The 21,484-nt window shown below is 39.0% G+C and overlaps 1 protein-coding gene across 9 annotated transcripts in view; it reads right to left on the bottom strand.

Annotated features, from left to right (window-relative positions):
* The window catches only part of LOC145673409 (uncharacterized), an 85,598-nt gene that overhangs the window by 38,949 nt on the left and 25,165 nt on the right, over nucleotides 1-21,484 (bottom strand). The window lies entirely within an intron of this gene.

Here is a 21,484-nt window from a genome sequence, read left to right on the forward strand (position 1 = left end):
ATTCCGTGCAGCGCTTCAGGGAGAACCAATGAAAATACGAGCCACAGTAATGCTTCCGCTGAACATCGATGTCAAAACAAACTCAGTTGTTCATCATCGCGACCACTAATTCACCCTCGCGGTCGACCTCTAGGTCGTCATGTAGCGTACGTCATCGGCATGCGCTTACCCATTTGAATCCATGTTTATGTGCTAGTATCGAGGGTGCGATCGCGACTTAAACCTCGACGTCGATCGCAAGGTTTCTTCGGCATGTCCTGCCCTTAAGTGTGCTGTTTGGTTGCCTTTGCACAAACACATTTGAAACAAACAATTATGTTTTAGAGGTTAGAAATTTTAACTTCCATCTCAATGTTTTAATTGCTTATTATTTTTTGGTAATGGCAATCAAGTGAGAAATGTTTATTTTATTTTATTTCTATCAAATTAAAAATCTCATGGCTGCGGCTCGCCCACACGGGCGATTATTTGTGTGGGTGCTAGAGCCTCGGAGCACCCACGTAGTCGGCGCACATGTATCGTACAGTTGCAATAACTTATTGAATGCTAACTTAATAGATTGGATTATAATTTAAAAGACAGAACTTTTAAACGTAATATAATTTCATTAAAATATACGTTATTACCATTTCCATTTGTATAAAAAAAATAATGTTATTGACAGAAAAAAAAACAGCATTTCGTTACTACGATTAAGAATCAGTTGCGTACAGTTGTATTAATGTTATTGAATATTAGTGTGGTAAGTCGTAAAGAAGAAGACTTGCTAAAAAGAAAATGAAAATAAAATATTTGAATTTTACGTCCCATACTTATGCCGGATAGGATAAAGTGCATGACGATGGTAAGAATAAATGAAGTGATTGAAGAAAGTGGGAAGAGACGTGATAACCCTAAGAAAAACCACACACATTGTGTTTGTCCTCCATAAAGCCACTTGGCGCAAGCTGGCATCGAACCGGAAACCCCACGTTGCATTGGTGAACGCTCTACGATTGAACTACCGCGGCCTCATTCCTTTTTCATGCACGACTAATATCCTTTATGTAATTAAAGAAAAGTATATTAAAACTTAACCAATATCCAATATTCGTTAAATTTACGAATACGTTCTCCCAAAGGGACAGAGTATTGGAATTCCATCCATAGACGCTTCAGAAAATGTTAAGCACGGAAATTGAAGAAATTTTGATGAATTATTATCCTAACTCGTAAATGTTACAGGAAAGTGAACTATTTCAATTTTGAATCCAAACGATTAAATTATAAACAGCGTTCGTTAAATTTACGAATACGTTCTCCCAAAGGGACAGAGTATTGGAATTCCATCCATAGACGCTTCAGAAAATGTTAAGCACGGAAATTGAAGAAATTTTGATGAATTATTATCCTAACTCGTAAATGTTACAGGAAAGTGAACTATTTCAATTTTGAATCCAAACGATTAAATTATAAACAGCGTTTTACTTCTTCTGGGCACTTGTCTTTTGTGCGGGACGCCTGGGGTTGATTTCCGCCATGAGCTCATGTGATTTGGATCCTACGTAGGACACATCACACAAAGTTTTGACAGTAAAAATTACATTAAACTCCAGACATGTAAGCTTGTTTTAATCACTCTTCAATGTCATATTTTCCATTGTTTATGATTGGTTAATTGATTGGTCTGGAGTTTACCCGTATTAAGCACTGAAGCTATGTGAGACGTGGTTCTATAGTTTACGTAGAATTATGAGGACTTGATTTTCTGCCAGGAATCAAATCCTGCTCTCCCACACCAAAGGTTTGTACAGTAATCATATAGCCACGAAAATATGAAGTGTAGTACTTTAAAATTTGTGCCTGCTTACGATAGAGGGCGTTTATTTTTAAACAATAGCATAAAAAATAATAGAAAAAAACAAAGCACTCGGACTTCAGATCCATCAATTGCAACAGCACTATGAAACCTTTCAAGTAAAGTTATCTTCCAGTGTAGTTTACCAACAACAGTTCATCCAATGAATTTACGTTTATGTGAAAAAAATATGAAACATTTTGGTTCACTGCTATTTCAATTCTATAAATATAGATGTGAAGGTCTTTCAGGCAGGTGAAGTTTACGTAAGGATTACTCCAGTAACGCCTCATTTTCTTCTTCATAACTAACTGACTTGACGAATTCTGTGGCCTATGGAACCCGGAGATTCGAAGCCGTATTCAAAAAAGCTCTTCGTTGAGTTCTGTCTTTAGCCAATTGTCCTTTGTACTCCTATTTCTGTGAGATCCATCTTAATTTTGTCCTTCCACATACGCCTAGGTCTTCCTAATGGTCTTTTCCTGATTTGCTTTCCAATTAATATCTTTAAAGTGGTTCTACTTTCTTCCATTCTCGCTACATGACCTGCCCACCTGAACTTCCTAGCCTTAATGACTCTAACAATGTTAGGTAAATGGTATAAATTATGTTAATCGTTATGAAGTTTCCGCCATTCACCATTTTCATCCCTCTTGGTCCGAATATTCGTCACAGGATTTTATTTTCGAATACTTTCAGTCTGCGTTCTTTCCTCACAGTAATTGAGCAAGTTTTGCAACCATACAGTCCAAGAGGCATAATAACTGTTTTATATATTTTAAGCTTCAACTTGTTTTTCTTTTTAGAGAATTCACGAAGACAAAAGAGTTTGGACTGAATTCAATGCTTTCAATCGACATTTAACTTCTTCACGGATATGATTCTGGTCTGATAATGTGGATCCTAGATATTTGAAAAGGTCTACTATGTCGAAAGTATTGTTTGATATTTTAACGTATCCATTACTTGAGTATTGTGATCACGGTGCATTTTCATGTATTTAGTTTTATTCTGTATTTACGTCTAAGTCCATATCCCTGCAGGCATTTAATAAAACCTCTGCATGTCTTTCAATTGTCCTCACATCATCTCCTATCAGTTTGACATGATCAGCATAAGCCATAACCTGCTGAATGCCATTAAGCTCTAAGGCCTTGTTGCTATATTTAATTTTCCTTATAGCATATTCCAGAACAAATTTGAATAATAATTGTTTTAGTCCCTCTCTCATTATTTCCTCCCTCTCTCAGTGCATCTCATTGTTTTAGTCCCTTCTGTATGTGAAAGATCATGGCAAAATATTTTCCTACCCGGACTTTTCTTTGAGTTTTATTTAAACATATCTTTACTAATCTAACTAGCTATTTTGGTATATGCCGAGTTCGGTAAGAATATTGTACAATATTTCCCAAGTCGTAGGCCTATCTAAAATCAATAAGCTGATGTACCCGAGTGTTGTATTCCCATTGCTTTTCGAACATAAAGAAATGGGAATTAATTCCTTTTCTTCTTTACAAAGTTATAAACTAACTATACGAAAGCAACTAGTTTCCTGTGAAATTCGATCTTGAATGCGTATCCATTAGGGATGGCCAGATCCGGATCCGAGATTTCGGATCTTGGATCCGGATCCGAAAATCCGAATCTTGGATCCGGATCCGAAAATCAGGATCTTGGATCCGGATCCGAAATTTCGGATCTTGGATCCGGATCCGAAAAAACGGATCTTAGATCCGGATTCGAAAATCAGGATCTTGGATCCGGATCCGAAATTTCGGATCTTGGATCCGGATTCGGGAAACCGAATCTTGGTTCCGGATCCGAAATTTTGGATCTTGGATCCGGACCTGAAAAACCGGATCTTGGATTCGGATTCGAAACTCCGTGTCAGAAAATTCGGGTGTTCCGAATCAGCAAAATTTTCGAAATTATTGACAAAGTGATTTTCATTCCTATGCTTAAAATAAGATTTTAAGACACTTTTGGTATCTGATCGTGTGACAGCCTTGCGTTCTCTTCATTCTGTTGATATTTGGTTTTCGTGCCTTAATATGTCACAATTACTCCAAATTTGATTGAGTAAAACTGTCGAGTTAGGTGAGAGCAATCTCACTGTCAGATTCGATTCTAGTTGAAATACTTGACCGAAAAGGTAGTAAATCTTTTTTAAAGCGGTCGTCCTCATGGAAATTTGTCCTTTGTTTTCTGTAACACTAGTCAAATGCTGGGATGAAACCTTAGTCTCAAGCCCAAGCTTCTTCATTAGACTCAGGCTGCTTACTTTTCTAATTCTTTCTGAGTTATTGTGGTCACTGAATGAGGCCATTTCCTAGTCGTGATGGGCTAGGCCATTGCTAATAGAACAGCCCATAAAATATAGATCAAATCAAATTAAGGAGCAACTACCTTTTCTTGCTCTTGATGAGCTTTTTTTTCTTTCTTTAAAAATACGTTTCTCTGTGACCGTACCACTCCAGTTAGAATTAAGAATTGTAGTAGAGATGAAGTTCTAAATGGCAATTAATGTATCAAAATCAATGTATTAATGTACTGTATGTGTATACAAAATACCATATGGAGCCTCGAGCAGTAACATGTATCTTTGTAATTAGTAATCCACTACTATTAACTCTGCATAGGTTGTATAAGGAGCTATATCATTCATGTAAACACACAGGCGGATGCAGGGGGAGGGCGAAAAGTCGGAGGGTGGTGGCTCAGTGGTAGAGCGTTCACCTCCGGTGCTTGGGGTCCCTGGTTCGATCCCAGCTCGCGCCGTGTGGACTTTGTGGTGGACAAACACCGTGCTCGTGGGTTTTCTCGGGGTTTTCCGTTTCCTCCCACTTTCTTCATTTCATTTATTCCTCATAATCACCGTCTCCTTTAGCCTAACCGGCATAAGCGTAGGACATAGAACTCAAGGATTTCATTTCATAACGAATTTTTGTTCAAATAAGAAGTTTCATTTCTCTAACATTCCAGGATTCCGAGATATAAAAGTCTTTTCTCCCCGCCCCTTTTCTTCCCCTCTAAGACATACATAAAAAAACGCTTAAGTACATACCTAATTATTTCAAATGTAAAGTCCAAATACCAAATTCTATGCTCCTAACCTTCAGAGGTTCCCAGATATCGACATGTTATTATAAAAATTACAATCCCCACCCTCTTTCCTTTCCATCTCTTTTCTTTTCCTTTTTACTAAAACGTCAAAAAACACTGAAGCATATGTCAAATTATTTTCAATGAGAAATGCAAATACCAAATTTCAAGTCTCTAACCTTAAAAGATTGAACATATTAATACAATAATTGTAATCCATACTTAATTTTCTTCTTGCCCTTTTTCTTCCCTTCTGGGCCACATATATAAAAAAACGTTGAAACACGTATCTAATTATTTTAAGTGAGAAGTCCAAATACCAAATTCCATGTTTCTAATCCTTTAAGTTTCCGAGATATAGGCATATTATTATACTAATTGCAATAATTGCAATCACCATCCCTTCTTTTACTTTCTACATCTTCCCTGCCCCTTCTAATTTAAATATCAAAAAACACTTAAACAAGTATCAAATTATTTTCACAGAGAAACCCAAATACCAAATTTGAAGTATCTAACGTCAAGAATCATCAATATTTTCCACCCCATTTCCCCCCTTCCTCATCGAATTTCCCAAAGTCTTTCCTTAGTGGTATCCTACGTCACAAAGCCTATAAACTGTCCAAATTTCAAGTTTGTAGCTTAAGCGATTTGGCCTGTACGGTGATCTATCACTCACTCACTCAGTCACTCAGGACTTTGCCCTTTATATAGAGAGAGATTTAAGATTTTATGGGAAAGCCATGGATTTTGTCCTAAGGCCGCCAGTGTCTTAGAAATGTAATAGCTTTGCTATAAACTTTAAGCAATCAACTGACTGATCCGCGTCTATATGTATTATGTAAAATACCGCTTATGATATTTATTTTGCTCGTAATAAAAAAAAAATAGAAATGATGGCGAATATTCAGACATCCATGATTTTAGCGTAATGCTGCAGGAGTTCAGATCATTGAATTAATCATAAGAGCCGACTGTATAAGATAGACTACATTAAATTCCAATGTGGCACAAAGAAAATATGCAACATTACTATGCAGTTTTTCAACGTTATAACTCAGTCTGAAAATATTATCATAGGTCTCACAAACAATCGAATTTTAATCCTAACTCGATTAATATAAGGCAGATCTATACAACTACTGACTTGAGATGAAAGTGGCATACTTGTAGTACGTTTAAAGATATAGGCCTACTAAAGGCTAAATGATGGGGTGTGCGCAACAGTGGTCTAATCCCGAAAAATGTGAAAATGAGATTTTGATGTAATCTTTTGTCATTTAAATTGAATTGTCTTCCCACAGAGTTAGATAAAATTCACCTAGTAAATTTTATACATATGGATATTTTAGTTCTGGTTCTCAATCTAAGGCCTAAAATATTCAAAACAGGAGTCGAAATCTGAACTTCGAAATTTCGGGTGTGGATCCAGGAACCGGATATCCGGATCCAAGATCCAAAACTTCGGATCCGGATCCAAGATCCGAAATTCCTAATCCGGATCCAAGATCCGGATATCCTGATCCGGATCCAAGATCCGAAATTCTGGATCCTTATCCAAGATCCGGATATCCTGATCCGGATCCAAGATCCGAAATTCCGGATCCGGATCCAAGATCCGAAATTTCGGATCCGTATCCGAGATCCGGATCTTATAGAATCCGGATATTCGAGATCCGGATTCGTCTGGCCATCACTAGCTATCCATAGATTTGTTTCTGCTGCCAATAATGCCAACTGTCACTGCAATGCCTACACGACCTCGCATCAACAACACAGGACATAGTCGCGGATTGATCGTGCGACACTTATTGCCCGTGTTCATCGGGGCTACAGGTACACGGTCAGTTCCGCATTTAGAACCTCGGCGACCCCTTCTTCCAACAAATATGCTGGCACCCACCCCCTTCCTTTGATTCCAAATTAATTGAAGGGGCGTGGAGACCATTCCTGGTATAGGAAAAGAAGCGTGTTGTATCGTTACTGAGGAGATGCGGGGTGCTTCTTTGTTAATGTAGATGACTGTTTTTGTATTTATTACAACATAGATTTGAAGGGCACTGGCTTCTATCTAACGTAAAAGATCCTTAATTTGCTCTTTTTAAGTTTGTAACTCAAAGTGTTTTGGAAAAGGTTATAACTACTAAATTTCACGCCCTTAAAAGAGTTTGCGCTCTAGGCACGAACTTATTTGGCATAATGGGAATCGCGGCCCTGTATATAATGCTATATTTATTGATAAATTTTATTGCAGAACAATATCACGAAGTAAAACAAGGGAAAACGAAATACTGTAGACCTTAAAGTCATGAAGAATGCTATTCAAACAGTTTCATATCACCTGATACAAAACATACATATCTAAAAGATAGTCATGCAAAAAGTAATGCAAAATTTGCAATAAGGTGTGTAATGTAAAATGTTTACAAAAAGCCGAATTTATTGTTTCTTTTCTTATAATTCCGCCTACATGAAGTGAGTGATCCAAGGTACATTATGTTGTGATCACTGGTACAGCCACTTCCTTAAGACCCTGGACCTAAGAAAGAAACATTTCTCCATTCTAACGGTAAGATGAATCTCTATTATTTTGAGCGTGTTGTTTAATATCATATATTAATGGCATTGGAACTCTTTGCGTCTTTAATGTATTATCTAAACACTTACTGGATGTGAGATTGGTTGGTTGGACTAGTGTCTTGCGTCCATTTCGTATCAGAAGCTACACTATGTGATCAAAAGTATCCGGACACCCCGAAAAACATACGTTTTTATATTAGGTGCATTGTGCTGCTACCTACTGCCATGTAGTCATTATCAGCGACCTCAGTAGTCATTAGACATCGTGAGAAAGCAGAATGGGCGCTCCGCGGAACTCACGGACTTCGAACGTGGTCAGGTGATTGGGTGTCACTTGTGTCAGAAGTCTGCATGCGAGATTTCCACACTCCTAAACATCCCTAGGTCCACTGTGTCTGATGTGATAGTGAAGCGGAAACGTGAAGGGACGCGTACAGCACAAAAGCGTACAGGCGGACCTCGTCTGTTGACTGACACAGACCGCCGACAGTTGAAGAGGGTCGTAAAGTGTAATAGGCAGACATCTATCCAGACCATCACACAGGAATTCCAAACTGCATCAGGATCCACTCCAAGTACTATGACAGTTAGGCGTGAGGTGAAAAAACTTGTATTTCATGGTCGAGGGCTGCTCATAAGCCACACACATCACGCAGGTAAATGTCAAACGACGCCTCGTTTGGTGTAAGGGGCGTAAACATTGGACAATTGAACAGTGGAAAAACGTTGTGTGGAGTGACGAATCACGGTACACAATGTGGCGATCTGATGGCAGTATGTGGGTATGGTGAATGCCCGGTGAACGTCATCTGTCAGCGTGTGTAGTGCCAACAGTAAAATTCTGAGGTGGTGGTGTTATGGTGTGGTCGTGTTTTTCTTGGAGGAGGCTTGCACTCCTCGTTGTTTTGCGTGGCACTTTCACAGTGCAAGCCTACATTGATGTTTTAAGCACCTTCTTGCTTCCCACTGTTGAAGAGAAATTCTGGGATGGCGATTGCATCTTTCAACACTATCGAGCACCTGTTCATACTGCACGGCCTGTGGTGGAGTGGTTACACGGCCGTAACATTCCTGTAATGGACTGGCCTGCACAGAGTCCTGTCTTAAATCCTATAGAACACCTTTGGAATGTTTTGGAAGCCGACTTCGTGCCAGGCCTCACCGACCTACATCGATACCTCTCCTCAGTTCAGCACTCCGTAAAGAATGGGCTGCCATTCCCCAAGAAACCTTCCAGCACCTGATTGAAAGTATGCCTGCGAGAGTGGAAGCCGTAATCAAGGCTAAGGGTGGGTCAACACCATATTGAATTCCAGCAGTACCGATGCAGAGCGCCACGAACTTTAAGTCATTTTCAGACAGGTGTCCGGGTACTTTTGATCACGGTGTATATTAAACGTGAATTCAACCTTGTAAGATATTATGACTAAAACGGAGCATTTGATTTCTTCGAAAAATATATTCAAACATTGCAAGAGATTTAGCTTCCAATCATTCGCCGTGACCTGAGTTGAATCTCGTTTGTGAAGCAAAGAATTAACACAAAAGTGAAAAAAAGAGTGAGCATGATGTTTGTGGGAAAAAAAATTATAATAAATGATTCAAGTTACTTATTATATGTAACGCTGAAATCCGTCAGACTGTGAGCTATAGCTATTCGTGTCTCTATCACAAAATTTTCGACAAACTTTAAAAAATAAAATAGAATATAATAAATTATATTCAGACTCGTATCTTAAAACAAAATAAGCAATTTCTAGGGTAATTAACTTAATAAACAGGTTTATAACTCAGGATCTTATCTACATATGAAATCATAACACATGAGTTACCTCTATTAAAAGTTTATTTAGAAAAAGTTGATAATTCTATGAAATATCTATCTTTGAAAGCGCATGAGAAATACCTGTTGGGTATCCTCTTCTCTAATTCCTCTAGTTTTAGTACACTTTATAAAGCTAAGGTTTCTCTAATTATGTGCATGTGGCAGACAGAAGGGTTAGCCCTCACTAAAAGCGTCCTCTGTCAACCTTAACTTATAAAGGGCATTGACTCACTACATCAAAAGCCCTGGCCTACGACCCTATTTCGTGTACTCCCTTAACTAGGAGATGCAGTAGAAGGATATCTATCTAAAAATTTATTATAGGGATAGGTAGGTAAGGAGAATGAGTTCGCCTTATAGTAACGAAAGATCCTTAAATAGATCTGGGATGTAAAGGTTAGGTAAGAACCATACTCCCTGAATTAGGAGATGTGATTTTAAAAAATCTAAAAGCTCTATCAGTAGCCTCTTACGAGTCCACTTCGAGGGATCGAACCCAGGAATCTGTGTTCAGAGTATTCATTAAAAAAACTATTGTGTCCTGCAAAAGGAACAAATTACCTTATAACCGACCAAAACCGTATACAGCTTCAGTTTTGAACACGTACTCAAAAATTCTAGTATCTTGGAATTGTTAATCTAAATGCCATATCCACCTAAATATGGAATGTAGCATTTCAAGGATCAAATCCTGTTCCTATTTTACGGGGCCTAATTCCCTAGCAACATTCTGTTTCTTGAATTAGTATAAGAATTATTTTTCTATATCCCTTCTTCTCACAGAACCTCATTTTAGTCCAAGAAAGAAGTCCCTTAAAAATGAAAACCTACTAGAAGTTAGAACCTAATATAACTCATGCCTTCTGCCCTATTTAAGACTCGGAGAACCTAACGAGTCTAAGCAAGACCTCCGTAATACTCCCCCTTCATTTACTTGAAGTATGATATTCTCTTACGGGTAGAAAAAAGCTCCCACTCGGCTCACCGAACCGAGTCCTTCCTATAGACTACATTTTTGAAAACTGTTCGAAGTCTCCCCCAAGACTGACGGTCAACTGACACCCTTCCCTGTAAAAATCTTCCGTTTATATAGGAATGCTATCATATCATAAGCTATGTAGAAAAAACGAGTGGTAGGGAGGAGGGTGTTCTACCAAAAAGAAGCTTTCTCTGAACACTTTAAATATGTTATTCTCTGAAACAGAGTTGCTATCTAACTATTCTTTTTACTAGAGGTATTTTTTGTAATAGCAGAAAATAGAAATAATATAAATATACATAGTAAATACAACAATTACATTTACATACAATTAATAATAACAATAATTAATCACCAATGACCAGATCTGGATTTCTTAACCTAATAATAATAATAACTTAAAATATATAAATCAATACCAATATACTGATATAAAACAATATATAAATTAAAAGCATTATTTAAACATAAAAACCAGCAAGTGACCCAAAAGTGTCACTTGCAATGAGGAAAAGTCAAGTGGTTTCGAGTAATACGCTAACACTAATTTATTTCTGAGCTGTGATTTGTGTCATGTTCTTTTAACTTCACCCCGAGACTGAGAACACTTTAATGTAACTATTTTTCATCTCATTTCCTTTCAAATTGTGTTAGGAAGAAATGTTTTACAAGTTGCAAATATAAAATACACTAGCTGAAAACAGATATAACTATTAGTTCAAAAGCTACAAGGAAAGCAAGGTTTTGGGTGAAATAACTTGTGAGCGTTTGCCAAAAGATGAAATAAAGGTAACAGAATGAAATGAAATATTTGAGTTTTAAATTCTATGGTTATGCCGGGTAGGCTAAAAGAAACGGTGATGATGAGAGAATGAATAAAATAGTGGAATGAAATTGTGGTATTATCCTTTGTTCAGTTCTCAAAACAGAAATTACTGGAAGTCCGAGTGGGTTTTTCGGAGCTCTTATGGTCAATGTCCTATTACTATCTATTTACAACACTGTCTCAAGTAAAATCAGATTCTTTGGAAAACCTGCCATGTTGTTCACATCACTTCAAAACAAATAAATTCACAACTTTACTACACGCACAAATTACTCAAATGAGTAATAGTTCAATTTAATATTTAGTAGACACTGAGTTCAATGCAATGGCGAAGCCAGCGGGAGGGTCATGGAGTCTGTTTACCACCTCCCGGAAATTGTAAAAAGCTGTTAAAATAAAGCCTTAAATTCCGTTTTCAGTCTAAATATTGCTAAAAGTTTCTAGGGGAGAACCCCCGGACCTCCGAAAGATTTAAGTCATTACAATAAAGCCGAAAATTGCGTTTCGAATCCACACACTGCCAAAAAAAATTTCCTGGAGGACTCCCGAACCCCCTCCGAAACCTGGCAACGCTGCTGGGTTCAATGACAATTTATGCATTAGGTTTCACGTCAGTTAAACTGTTGTCCTAGGATTTGAGTTATTCCTTTTACTGGGCATGAGTACAATCAAATGTGTTTACAACACGAAAACGCACACGAGTGACACTTTTTTTTTTTTTTTTTAATTTTGTGACACAAACAAATGTAAATCTGTCGACGCGACGGGTGTACTTCAGTATCGTTCTGCACATAACTTACATTAGCTCCCTCTTTCAATTATTTTTGTTGATTAGTAAGGTTAGCGAGGAAGCAAGAAATGTAGGGCGAAACCTAAATTTAAAACTCTCTATAACGTAAGTAATAGCAGCCCCGGATTCAATTTATTTATTTATATATTTATTTACTTATATATTTTTACATATAGTTTCAGTAATAAGCTTTAAAGCATTGACAACACATAGACTACAGTATCTATAAATTTCAAGTTTCAAAAATATGCAGAGATAAAACAACACAATCGTTACTAACTCACATATCCTGAAAACGAAAATGCAATCCGTTTTTTCGCACCGATATCACCCTCAGATTTTCTGCTATGATAATTATGATGATTAACTGCTGACAGCAAGGGTGCCCATGTTGTAGTTTCCAAGGGGGGGCACGTATATGGACATTTCAGATATAGTTTCAAATTTTGTTGTAACTATTTTAAAAATTCAATTAAGTTTTCGATATTCTGAAGTACGATTTCTTCTAGCGGGCGAGCGCCCCACGTTGCCCCCCTAATGTGCGCCCTTGGCTGACAGGAGTAAATGTAATTTGAGATTTAAAGTAAAAAGTTGTTAATAAGATAAATTCTAAGTTTTAATTAAAGAAATAAATGTGTGTGATACTAAACATTCAAACACATAATTTACAAATGTATGTGTAAACGTATTCATATATGCAATAACATATTCATATACAGGATGTTCCAGGAAAAACCTCAAAACTTCGCTTATGTTGAGTGAGTTGATTTTGAGTTGAGTTGAGTTGATTTTAGTTTAGCGTCCCTTTCAGCAGCGAGGCTATATGAGACGTGGACCTACTGATTAACGTGGAATCCGAACCACATGAGCTCCCACCGGGAATCAAACCCGGGTCTCCCACGTCAAAGGCGCGTACGCTAACCGCTTAGCCACGGAGGAGCTCAATGAGTTGATTTTGAGTTTAACGTCCTGTTAAGCAGCGAGGCTATATGAGACATGGACCTACTGAGTAACGTGGAATCCGAACCACGTGAGCTCCCAACGGGAATGGAATCCGGGTCTCCCACGCCAAAGGTGCATACGCTAACCGCTTAGCCACGAGGGAGCTCTAACTTCGCATGTGTGTTAAGAACTTCAATGCTAGAAAAAATCAGCAACTTTGATCGAAAACGCTTAATTACGGAGATAGGGATAATAAAAGGGCAAGGAGGATGACTGATTCCAGTAATTACTTTTTAATTAGCTCTCTCCGTAATTAAGGGTTTACAACCAAAGTGGCAGAGAAACATTTTTTCTTGTAGAAACACTGCAGAATACTCCCTGGACGTAATATCTATTTTTACAACAAAAGTTGTAAGCGTAAAAAAAATAAAGAAACTACTATAGCATTTAATTCAGAAAATTTTTGCTTATGCCCGGTAACTTAATACAAACTATTCATTTACTTGTTAGGGAGAGGCCATACCCTCCCTTGTGGAGTCCACGGATGTACATGTATTGCAATACGTATGTTGTGTACTTGAAAACCGAGAGTAGCAGTGCCGTCTTAACGGTACCATGACCACTTGGCCGGGGCCCCGCGAGCAAAATGCCATGTATTAAGTACATGTACTAGGAACAAAATTTAGTCATAGGGACCACAACACACTTGTTTACTCTGCGGCCCAATACGTTGTTAAAACGTTACTAGAGAGTAGGTTAGACTGGAGGGTAGAGTAGACGGCAATAGCACGGGGCACCCTTAGGCGCAGGGCCCGGTTAGGAGCAATCGGTCCAATCGGCTTAAAGCCGGCCCTGACTATTGTTAATAATAGATTTTTCTATTTTGCTTCGATTCACAGAAAGTACTGTCTAGAAGTGAAACGTAAAATATTATTGTGCTATCATATGATTTTATACCCCGGTAATTGCACCGGAATAATTGCACCTGTCTCGCTACTGTTACTCAACTTTGCATGTTGCTGATAAGACGTAGCTTGAAACTTGGCAGCACCCAATCGTTCTAAGAGAGGTAGCCCTTGCTTGCTTGCTGCTCTGTGTTGTCTTGCCTTCAGGCGATCGAGCAGAATGTTTCGAGTGTTGTGTTTACCACTACCGAGAAAAAGGAAACGTTACACGAAGGGAACAAAAAAAAAAAAAAAAAAAAAAAAAACTATCTATCCTTTGGAGTTAGTATTGGACAGGGAGCTAGCACATGAAAAAATCACGTCATGAGGTACAAATTGTTTCACCCCTATATCTGGTGCAGGTCGGCGGGAACGTAAGAAAAAGTCTTGCGCGTCAAACCGGGTGCTTTTGATTACAGTAAGACCCCGAAGGTTTGAAAAAGGGCCAAACTTTATGTCATGTAAGGTACAAGAAAATTTATCTCGCCGTCCTGTTCCTTTCCATGTGTCAATCACCAAAAGACTTCGTAAGACGAAAAAAATATAGGCCAAATCCCCTTCAGACAAGATTTTTGAGAAAAGGGCAAAAAATTACGTCATAAGATAAAAGAAAAAAAAACTTAACGGGGTTTGGTGTGGAAGGATATCGTAATGTAAATAAAAACTGATGACAAGTTGCGAAGTCATATTCATCATTTCTATTCGCGCCTTCCGTATTTCGCGTCATGTCTCATGGGCATGTATGCTTTCGCCCTATGTTAAAAAATGTCAGTTTACTCTTGCCCTTATCAACAATGTCCTTATAATAGTGCCACCTTATCAGTAAGTCACCCTTGATATCTTACAAAGAGAGTGTGTAGACAGAAGTTTGCGATGATTATATTTACTGAATGTTTGTAAGGACAAAACATATTATACTTTAAAATGATATGACTACTTAAAAATATTACATGTAAAAAACATGTATGTGTTCAGAAACACTCACAGAAGCCTTGGACCGGAACTGATAACTTTGCACGTCCCTAGCAAAAGAAAATGGACATGAGATTTCGAACATGGAATATTAGAAGTCTTTATAGGGCAGGCGCATTAAAATACGTAACGAATGAGCTAGAGGAATACAGGATGGACCTAATAGGAGTTCATTAAGTTAGGTTGGAAGAAAATGGATCTGTGAATTCCTGAAATTTTATGTTCTTTTACGGGGAAGGAAATAAAATTCACCAATTAGGAACAGGGTTTTTCGTTCACAAACGAAGAGTATCAGCAACTAAGCGCGTTGAATTTATTACTAATAGACTTTCTTTTATTACTCTTAAGGGTCGCTGGTGTGATATTATTCTTTTAAATGTACAGTCACCAGCAAAAGTATCTCACTCCTAAGTGTTCTAATTCCATTCCTTGGGGTCCAGATAATTTGCACTTTGTAAAACGCCTGGACAGATGCAACCCAACTTACACGAAACTTTTCTGTACACTAACAGCAGTTACTAGCGCTGATCCAGGTGTCTATGCAGGTATCCCCTGAAATGGACAACTAGGCCGTACCTTGGGTCTGGGAGAGAAGGCTGCGTGGTACCCTAACACGCTAAAAAAGAGTGGGTAGCTGATGTGTCCAAGAGTGTCGGCGGATCCAGCGCCCTACCGGGAGGATGATGTAGGTACTGCCCTCAAGGAGAGTGTAATGCGTTCTCTTGGGTCCGAGATGGGATACTTAGTATCCTAACTCATACTCGTACCTCAGGAGCGCTGAGGAAGTGAGCAATACACGGCCCTACTAGAGGAGCCGCCGCTCTTAAATGGCCATTGTCTTTAAAGGTAGACAGTCTACATCAGCCATTGGGTCTGGTAATATACGGTGTACCTCTACCGTAATTAGAGGTGGTTCCGTATTGTTCGAACGGCCGTAAGGAAGGAAGGGTGTGGGTGTCCCTTGTAATGGTGGGTTACACGTACCATTGGGATTCGGACAAGTAGCTTAGCTAAAACGTGTACGTGGTACCTAAACACGTAAAAGATAGGTAGCCCCGTATTGTTTGAGCGGGCCTACCAGGGGAGACACGGCTCCCAAATGACAATGTCTGCCTTTCAGCAAACGGTCTACATCAGTCATTGGTTCTGGTAATGTACGGTGTACCTCTACCGTAATTAGAGGAAGTCCAGTATTGCTTGCACGACCCTACCGGGGGGGGTCGGATTCTTGCCTGCGGGGAGACCAAACGGAGGTGGGGAGGGCCCTATCCCAGGTTTTGATCCTGCTAAAGGGAGGAAATTCTGTGGGTATGGGCTGGCACCAAACTCAAATGGTGACTTAACACGTACCATTTGGTCCGGGATGAGATACGGGAGTATCTCGACGTGTGCGTGGTACCTCTACACGACAAGGCGATTGCCAGTTGAACGAGGCAGGCAGGGCCGGCATTGAACAAGCCCCCTCGGGCATTGCCTGGGGCCCCGGATTTGGTTGGACTCTGTCGGGCTGTGGTCATACCGTGGGATTCGGTAGCTTGTGGGATCCAATCCCAGGAATCTGGGTAACGGTGAACACGGGCGGGAGGTGAGCTTGCCTTATAACGCTCGGGCGCCATGCCTGCAGAGCATAGTAGGACTGATTCGCTAGCAGTCTGCCTCAACCAGTAGGTCAACTGGTAGGCACTCAGGACTTCGGTCCGGCCGCGCAGTGGGCGTATCCCACTCCCTCAGAGAATGGGGGTTACATCGTTTAGGCGAGTCAGAATTAGGGGACAAATTCTGACGGTGCAGCATGTGCACGAGCATTCAATAGCGTATTGAGGAACTACGGACGGGGTGCGATACATTTGAGCGGTACCCGTCCATCAAATAGACCTAACGGTCGCGGGTATGCTCTCCATGCATGCAACTAAGCGTAGACCAGTAGACCGCTAGCATCGAAGTGTACTTTTCACCTTACATTTCATTGTAATCTTTCTCTTTCATAGTGATTCGGATCCCAGTTTACACTCCTATATAGATTCGAAGCTGACATAGAACATAAAAATGGTATCACTCAATTTCGTTTTTCAAATGCATCAATATTTTGTGACACTGCTGACATTTTGTTATGTTATAATATCTGTCTTATGCATTTAAAGTAAATTCATACTACTTTATTACCATCTGTTGCCACATATCAAACTTCTCCATTGTACATTTTCAGCAGACGTAGGTGCAATAACGTGCAACACTGCACCACTACACTTCACTGTTATGTTTAGTGTTAAAAGTGCATTTTAAATCTGTGCACATTTGTATATGGTGCTATTTCAAATAAAATATTTTATGCTGAGTTGGCAACACTGCTTCACCTATGGCAACATTGCTTATGGTTTTCGATAGGGCATTTTGTTCTCATTATATTGTGCAATTTTTGTTTTGAATGCTTTAACGGTTTTCAAGATATTTACTTTAAACGTACGAAATTCTATAATACAATATTTGGGATATTCAAATTTTGAAGCCTCGTAGCGCCTATCCTTCTGGTCCATAGCACCTTAAATTTTGCTAATGTTCATTTCTGATGATTCTCTATCAGATGTACTATGGGGCAATCAGATTTTAGTGACAACTTGTGGGACCCTCCCGTCTGAGTATGTATTGAAATTGAAATTGAAACATTTGAAAAAAAATGGACCTATCGGGGACTTGAGTGAGGGTTCACAGAATAGAAGTTCAATATGCTAACCACATACCTACCGCTTCACTTTCGCCATCCATCCACACTATTAGCCAGTTATAATCGTTGCATGTAAGACTATACACACGATCCTAATGCTCGTATAAAGAGACGTTCTTTATGTGAACGTCACAATCACTTACTCGAGATTTTCTTTAACTCAAAAACAAGTTATATAGATCTCCGTCAATGAGAAAAATATCACAAAACGTTCTTCAAGTTGACGCTACGTCATCGTTTTCAACGATGGTCTCGATTTATATTACATTTCATCACCTTAACTTCTGATTTCCAAAGAAGGAAACACGGCAGACATTAGTTTAGCACTCTTTTAATTGTATCAACTCGAGTGGAAATAGAAAGTTACATTTTTGTCTTCCGTAACTACTAGTTTATTTTATATTCGTATGATGAATTTGGTGAAGTGTAGCCGCTGGCAATAGCCGAGTAGCCCACAAAAATAATAAAAATTAAAAAAAAGCCTCGGGATTTCGGCTTCGGATCATGAGCCGCAATCCACTAGGTGTTCGAATCCCTCTGAAAAGCAAGGTCGGAATTTTAACTGTCCTCGATATTTCTGTGTTCGTGTCCCTGTCGTGTTTGGAATACATCGAACGGACATGAGGTGCCCCTGGCGAACAATCATATTTGATGTAGAAATCGCCCTTCTCTTACCAATAACAATCACCATCAATAACACTAATACATTGGAACGAATTTTAAAAAAATAAAAGGTGTGAAAGCAGGGTACTATATGCAGCGATCTGGGTTCGAAATCCCGTCATGGCAACTATTTTTCTTTATTGGAAGGAATTGTTTTCGTAATTGGGATTGTATTTCTGTTATTCCTTTATTATTATTATTATTATTATTATTATTATTATTATTATTATTATTATTATTATTATTATGTAAATGAATGAATCCCAAAGTAAAGTCCGGATAGGATTTTTTTCCATGAGCTTTTATGTGGAGAATGGCCTGAAACAAGGAGATGCATTGTCTCCATTATTATTCAACTTTGTCCTGGAATACGCTATAAGAAAAATCAAAGAGAGCAACCAGAGCCCAGAGTTGAATGATATTCACCAGGTTACTAGGGTGCGCGGTCGGTGACTCTGAAGATATTTCAACAGTCCAAAGGCGCAACAATCTATTGGGCTGGCATCTGAGCTTTCCACAGGAATGTATTCAAAAATAACACAAATCCTCAATTCCTTTGCCATCACCTGATAAAACCGTAGCAATGTTCTGGTGGTATTAGTCGAAGTCTTGTCTATATGGAACATCACCTGATTCGCGCTCATTCCATACAATTATGGGATCTATTTCCAATAGATAGGTGTTGAAATAGACCCTCGGAAGTATCTAGCATTCACATTCACGTTTTTGTCTATCTTGTGTATCATCAACTTATCCTCATATCTGCCCGCAACAACCATGATGCCACGAGAAAAACTGTCCCTACACTCACCAATAAAGTTGTTGTGTCTTTTACCGTCAATGTCACGGTATATGATTGCCGGAATGAGAGCACCAGCAGTGAGATGGACATATGGATAATCCACTGTGACAACTTTCTTCCATTTGGAATTTGCCAGGTACTTGGAACTTGCGTACGTACGAAAACTTAGCATGGAAAAGGACCATTACCTAATCTGCCCATACTGGTTGTTTTTCGACGACATTTGATAACACTCACGCACTTAGAAGGTCACACACAACACCGCTTCTGCCAACAGACCCATAGTTCCAGTATGATACACCAGGTAACAGCACCGAATCGAATATGGTCGGATATAAGCAAACGACCTAGTGTATAGTTTTTTCTTTTTTCATGGACGATGAGCTACTTTCCCAGCAAGTTTAGTACAGATCCGGCCAGTAGTTACCGAGAAATAAAACATCATACCTGGTAGTAACCTATACTCCATGCCGTAAACGTTGCCAACACCTAGTGGCCCACTTGCCAGTAAATGTCGATCATCGATATAGCGACGCGTCGAAGGATTGCCGCTATTGTGCCACTGGCGGCAGGGTTTCGTCGGGTCGAAAGAGATATCTATAGTCGGGGTATTGAAATTATCACCCGGTGAGGCTGAAGGAGACGGTAATAATGAGAGATGGGTGATATGGTGGAATGAAGAAAGTGGGAGGAAACGGGAGAACCCCGAGAAAACCCACGAACACAGTGCTTGTCCACCACAAAGACCACACGGCGTGAGCAATCTTGAGATGAGTGCGTATAATTATATGAATTTAAATGGCAACTGTCACCGATCATTTGAAAGTGAATATGGGAGAATCATGAGATAAAGTAAATAGACGCGCGTTATTTTGTTATAAAATTGGATGCCGAGCGAATTTTATCTGATCGCAAACGGTTATCGTCGAATATGCACGGTTACAGTAGCACACTGATTAGCAAAATTAAAAAGATCTCAAGTATTTATCCCTTTACATGCAACGTTTTCTTCATCGCCTCAGTGGCCAAGTCGGAAGCGCACGTGCCTAATAATAGAAAATTCGGTAGTTCGCGCCCATCTTGGGGTGATTTTTTAAAACTTTTAAAATTGATTTTTAGACTCACCTTAATGTAAATAAATTACGCATATAGACGATTTAACATATTTTTTTGGGGGGGGGAGTTGTTTTGTTGTTCATTGGCGTTTCGTCGCGTCTCTGGCACTAGTGGGTCGCTGGTGGTATAATTTTCAAAATGGAAGTGGAGTCACCGCGCATTGAAGCTGCGGGGCCGCCAATCTTTGGCGAGATGTCGCTAGTTGCCCATCGGTGGTCCACCGACGCTTACGACATGTAGCAAGCTCATGCATACTTACACCTGCATTTGATAATACACACAAACGTACAATCATTATTGTATACATTTTATGCCCTTGCAGGGGTAAAAGTGTGGGGGAACGCGGGAGGACGACGTCCCTCCGCTTCCAGGAATTATCCGTGGCGTCCCCCCATTTTCTAATAATATTACAATGGGCAAAGATAGGCACAGGGGACGGCGTGACGTCATGTGTCCCCCTACCTTTTCAGATCCGCTTTTACCCCTGTGGCCTTGTATATACATGAAAAGCTACTTTTCACTCTTTAGTTTATTGTTCTTGTTCGCAATATTTTACCATATGCCATAATATCGATGTTTTTTTTTACAGAAACAATATTCTAGGGGGGCATACTTAGTATTCCGGGGGGGCACTGTTGGTAGTATTCTATTTATTATTGTATTATAGATGTATTATTTTGGTCTCCTCCAGGGGGGGCGGTGCTCCCCAAAAACATGTCTGGAAGAAACACTGATAACGATATTACAAAATATTTAGCCAGTATTTTAATGATGCCTTTTTAGTAGTAACAACAATTTTATACAGTCGTCTCGTTTTTTTTTTGGGGGGGGGGGGTAATTTTAAGTTCTAGAGGAGAACTAATTAAAAATGTGGAAAGTATCCATGTACCTTATGCAACCCATACCTTCATATACTGTGTGTAAAGAAACCGTCAGTATACTTTAAGAGAATTGTATCTTTCTTCTTTACTGCTATACATTAATTTTGAAGTATTGAAATATAAAGCTTCTCCATATACAAGAATTATTACTAATAATATTTTGATTAGATAAATATTCATATTTATTCAATTATTAAAATATTAGGATTAATCTAGAGGTTCTTACCTTTCCATGAACTAAATATTTAAAGACACATTTTTATTAAGCCAACGTAGTTTACATTTGAAGTTTTAGAAAAGGCAGTGCAATTCTTTGTGGGGATGGATTATATCAAATTTTGATACAATTTCTTACATGGAAAAGTTCCAGTTCACGAGGATTTTTCATGAATATTAACACAAGTGAACTTAATGAGCTGATTTTGAGTTTAACGTCCTGTTCAGCAGCGATGCTATATGAGACGTGGACCTACTGATTAACGTGGAATCCAACCCACATGAGC

This window comes from Thermobia domestica, chromosome 16, assembly GCF_964235325.1.
Source record: "Thermobia domestica chromosome 16, izTheDome1.hap1.1, whole genome shotgun sequence".
NCBI classification, from domain to species: Eukaryota; Metazoa; Arthropoda; class Insecta; order Zygentoma; family Lepismatidae; genus Thermobia; species Thermobia domestica.